Consider the following 5,509-nt stretch of genomic DNA (forward strand, 5'->3'; position numbering starts at 1 on the left):
TTTTTCGAGACAGGGTTTCTCTGTGGTTTTGGAGCCTGTCCTGGAACTAGCTCTTGTAGACCAGGCTGGTCTCGAGGTCTCGAACTCACAGAGATCCGCCTGCCTCTGCCTCCCGAGTGCTGGGATTAAAGGCGTGCGCCACCACCGCCCGGCTCTTCAGGTTATTCTTGATGATGACGTCGGTGACAGCATCAAACACAAACTGCACGTTCTTGGTGTTGGTGGCGCACGTGAAGTGCATGTATATCTCCTTGGTGTCTTTGCGCTTATTCAGGTCCTCAAACTTGCTCTGGATGTAGCTGGCAGCCTTGTCATACTTGTTGGCCCCTGTGTACTGGGGAAACAGATGGTCAGAGAGCTTTGTGTGATCTTCTCTTCAAACAGGTCCTTCTTGTTGAGGAAGAGGATGATGGAGGTGTCTGTGAACCACTTGTTGCAGATGCTGTCAAACGGCTTCATACTCCCATGCATGCCATTCATCTCCTCATCCTCAGCCAGCACCAAGTCATAGGTGCTCAAGGCAACACAGAAGATGATGGCCGTGACACCCTCAAAGCAGTGGATCCACTTCTTCCGCTCAGATCGCTGACCACCCATATCGAACATCTTGAAGTGTAAGTCCTTGAAGGTGAAGTGTGTTTCCACAATGCCCGTGGTTTTCACACGAGTCCGCAGTACATCCTGCTGCGTAGGGATGTAGTCACTCGTGCAATGCGCTCCAGGTCGTTCAGGTAATAAGCGGCTGAATCATTGAGCTGGTGTTCCCGTGAGCGACCAAAGCAGGCTTGCACACCGTGGTCAGCCCAGAGCCTCCGGATGACGCCGGACAGATCTTCAGGAAGCATACCTTGCTCCTCAACAGCACAGGACAGTGCAAACAGCTGCCTGGCATCGTCCGCACGCTGGGGGTCGGCAAAGTCAATCTACAGGTTGTCCATGGCCTTGAGAATGGCCATGATGGACTGGATGGTGTTGCTGTAGACAACCGCACGATACTGCCGACATTCTTCCTCTGAATAGCCATCTTCATCTGCTTGACGATGGTGCTCTTCCCTGACTCCCCAGCACCTAACAGAAGCAACTTCACCTCCCGCGCTGCCTTCAGCCGTCCTCCCACAGGTTCTTGTCGATCATCTTAGAGCGCTCTGCTGCCGCCTTGTCCTCGGCGCTCACGGTGCAGCCCATCCTGCCGGCCTGGCTCCTACACGGCCCACTTCACTCCCTCAGACGGCCCTCTGCAGGAAGCTCTCAGGTCCGCAGTTCCGAGCGACTGCGGGAGGCGCCTTCCCGGCCGCCGGGCACCAAGGCGGGCAAATACTTTCTTTTGTAAGCATGGTGTCTCTTCAGTGATAGAACAGTAACTAAGACATATGGGTTCCCAGTCCCCAGATGACCACACAGGGAAGTGCTCCTTCAAAGTCAGCCTGGAAGGTGAATACAGGTCACAGCTACTGAGGTCATCATGGTCCACCCACAGGCTAGGGACAGGCTACGTGTAAAGCTGACACTAGAACACGTAAGCATTATCTACGCGCTGCAGAAGATTGGCCAAGGTTACAGAAAGCTACTGAGTCCAGGAAATGCGTGGCAGAATCTGCTTCCCTGCAAGGAAGGCTTGAGAAACCACTGAGCAAAGCTGGGAAGGTGAAGCTTAAGATACCACGAACAGTCCAGAATATTGGGGATGGCAGGGCTATGGGAAGTCTGCCGAGGAACGCTTTAGGTGTGGAGCAGAGCCAGCCCGTGAAAGAAGGTGTGTGATCGAGCTCGCAGAGCTGGAGAGGCAAGGCTACCCAAGCAAGTCCTTGGAGCCCAAATGCTACAGGCCTTGGCCTTTCTCCTGCTTGGGTTTGATTTACTCTGAGCCTGGTTTTCCTCCCACCATCTCTGCGCGCTGGCAGTCTTGTAGCAGAGAGTGCTGGATGTGGAACTAGGCTACCGGATCTCAGAGCCTGCTCTCCCTGCATGCTTCCTCCCGCCAGGTTCTGCCTCAACCTTCCCAGACAACAACTCCAGCCGGGACTCATGCGTACGGGAGACTTTTCACCCGACTCATATGCCTATGGGGGACTTTTCACCTTCAAACCACAGCAAGCTCACTGTTAGAGACCCCCTCCAGGCTCACAGAGACGGCCTTCAGGCCTAGAACTGCCTTGGGACTTTCCAGGAGAGTTGGGGCTTCAAAGGCTTAAGGATTTTTTAGAGATCTACTAAAGTCTTGCAGTATGAGATGAAGGAGAGGGGGCTGGAGAGATGGCTTAGAGATAAAGAGCACTGACTGCTCTTCCAGAGGTCCTGAGTTCAATTCCCAGCAACCACATGGTGGCTCACAACCATCTGTACTGAGATCTGGCGCCCTCCTCTGGCGTGGGGGCATACATTGACGCAGAATGTTGTATACATAATAAATAAATAAATGTTAAAAAAAAAATGAGATGAAGGAGACTTGGGGGCCAAGGGTGAACTGTTGCTACTTTATGTGCTGTGATTCGGTGTCATTTTGACAAAAGATGAGTTGTGCCGCCCATCATCATGGTCAGCTTGACTGGATTTAGGATTACTATTGTAGGCAGCAAGCTGGAAGAATGGGTCTACCTAAACTGTTTGACATCAGACACAGAACTACGGGGTTTGTTTGTTTATTTATTTATTATTTGGTTTTTTGAGACAGGGTTTCTCTGTAGCTTTGAAGCCTGTTCTGGAACTAGCTCTTATAGTCCAGGCTGGCCTTGAACTCACAGAGATCGGCCTGCCTCTGCCTCCCAAGTGCTGGGATTAAAAGCGTGCGCCACCACAGCTCTGCTGCAACTACAGGATTTTGAGTTTGCCCTTCTGGGTTTTGGTCTTGCTTTGGACCAGTATTTCCTCACTGTGCCTCTTTACTCCCCTTTGGAATGGTACTGTATATTCTGGGCCATTGTATATTGGAAGGGTGTGACTTGCTGTTTGAATTTACAGAGGGTGACAGTTAAGAGATTGCCTTCAGTCTCAGAAGAGACTTCGTTTGGACTTTCACACTGTGTTGAAATTGTGAAAGACTATAGATAGGGACTTTTGAACTGGACTAAATGCATTTTGTTTATGAGAGGGCCACAAGCCTATGGGGGCCCAGGATGGGATGTAGTAGTCTGAATGAAGATGATTCCCCCATAGTTTCATAGTTTAAATATGTGGTCCCCTCACTTCCAGGCACACTGTCACATGCCTTTAATCACAGCATTCAGAAGGCAGAGGCCTTCTGAGTTTGCTTTCTGAGTTTGCTCTCTGAGTTTGATACCTGGTCTGTAACGCAAGTTCCAAGACACAAGCAAGGGCTGTTACAGAGAGAAACTCTACCTCAAAAAACAAAATAACAATGGTAAAAAAAAAATATGGTCCCCAGTTAGTGGCCCTATTTGGGTAGGGTTAGGGTGTGTCCTTTTTGGAGGTGTGCCTTTAGGGGACTTTGAGGTTTCAGAGACTCAAATCATTCCCACACACACTCTCTCTCCTTCTGCCCTCTCCCCCACTGCCTTGTCCGTGTAGATGAAGATGTGAACCCCTAGCTGTCCCTGCCACTATGTCCTCATTTTGATAGTTTGGACTCAAACCTTCTAAAACTCTAAGATGAAATCAAAAGTTTTATGCATTGCCTTAGTCATGGTGTCTTGCTTGTTTGCTTTCTTTATTTATTCATTTATTTTTTAATTTTTTGAGGCAGGGATTCTCTGTAGTTTTGGAGACTGCTCTGGAACTTGTTCTATAGACTAGGCTGGTCTCAAACTCACAGAGATCCACCTGCCTCTGCCTCCTGAATGCTGGGATTAAAGGTGTGCACCACCACCCGGCGGTTTATCTTTAGAGACCAGGTTTCTCTGAGTTAGATCTCCAACTGTCCTAGTACTAGCTCTATAGACCAGGCTGGCCTCAAACTCACCACTCACCGAAATCCACCTACCTTTGCCTCCCAAGTGCTGGGATTAAAGTGGTGTGCCACCAACACTGAGCTGGCCATGGTATCATTGTAGCTGTAGAACAGTAACTGATACCATTGCTATGGAGACACACACCTAGGCAGGTCTGTGGGAACATTCCTAGAAAGGTTGAACTGGTACAGGAAGGCCCACCCTGTCTAGAGTAGCACCACCCTGAGGGCTTGGGTCCTGGAATGAATAAAGAGCCCCTCTCTTTCTTTCTGTCTCTCTCTCTTTCCATCCTGACTGAAGCTGCAGGGTGACGAGCTCCTGCCACTGTAACTTCCCACCATGATGGACTCTTTCTCCAAACTGTAAATCAAACTCTTAAGTTGCTTTTGTCAAAGAAATGCTAAAAGTAGCTAATATACTATCATAACAGGAAAAATTGTAGTGCATCTAGCATGGCAGCATCTGACTGTTGTTCTAGCACTTGGAAGACTGTGCTCAAAGCAGAGCAGTGTGGCGCACACCTTTAATCCCAGCACTCAGGAGACAGAGGCAGGCAGATCTCTGTGAGTTTGAGGCCAGCCTGGTCTACAAGAGAGCATCCAGAACAGCTAGGGGACTTCACAGAGAAACTCTGTCTTGAAAAACCAATAAAAGGGAAGAAAGAAAGAGAGAGAGAGAGAGAGAGAGAGAGAGAGAGAGAGAGAGAGAGAAAGAAAGAAAGAAAGAAAGAAAGAAAGAAAGAAAGAAGACTGTGCTCAAATCCAGCCTGGGCTACTTGGTAACTGGGAGGCCAGCCTACTCAAAAATAAAAACAAAACCAACAAAATCAAAGTTGAGCCATGGTAAGTCACATCACGTATGTGACTTCTTTGCCTTGCTCTAACTGATAAGCAGTCTGGGTACCAATCCTTTAAGATCATGTGAAAAAAATATTCCTTTAGTGGCAGCAAAATGATGATTTATTCATTTGTTTATTTATGTGTGTGTGCGTGCACATGCATGTGCTGATGTGTGTGCGTGTTCGTGTGTGTGCAGGTACATGTGAATATATGCTCCTGGATATGAAGGCCAAAGCACAACCTCATTCCTGAGGGACTGTCCACCTTGGTTTTAGGGACCCTGGGTTTTTTTGTTATTTCTTTGTTTTTGAGACAGGCCTTCTCTGTAACCCTGGCTGTCCTAGAACTCACTCTGTAGACCGGGCTGATCTTGAACTCACAGAGATCCACCGGCCTCTGTCTCTGGAATGCTGGGATTAAAGGGTTTAACCACCACAAGTCCCATCTTGCTTTTGAGACAGGGTCTCCCACCAGGATCAGCAGACAGCAGGATAAGAGTGACACTGGGCCTGGCTTGAGCTTCTGAAACCTCAAAGCCAATCCCTGCAACACACTTCTTCCAACAAGGCCACACCTCCAATTATGTCACTCCCTGCAAATCTATGGGGGCCGTTTTTCATCCAAACCACCACACCTGTTTGTTTGTTTTTAACATCGGTTCTGACACGGAGCTTGGGGCCTTGTGTTTGAGTCTCATCTGAGTCATCTCCAGTCTTTAAAAGATAATTTAAGGGGGCTGGAGAGATGGCTCAGTGGTTAAGAGCA

General features: G+C 48.8%; 1 pseudogene; it reads right to left on the reverse strand.

Moving 5' to 3' along the window:
* LOC101993412 overlaps positions 1-1,185 on the reverse strand; it is a 3,679-nt pseudogene extending 2,494 nt beyond the window's left edge.
* Between the last annotated feature and the right edge of the window lie 4,324 nt (positions 1,186-5,509).

The sequence above is a fragment of the Microtus ochrogaster genome, unplaced genomic scaffold (assembly GCF_000317375.1).
Source record: "Microtus ochrogaster isolate Prairie Vole_2 unplaced genomic scaffold, MicOch1.0 UNK90, whole genome shotgun sequence".
NCBI classification, from domain to species: Eukaryota; Metazoa; Chordata; class Mammalia; order Rodentia; family Cricetidae; genus Microtus; species Microtus ochrogaster.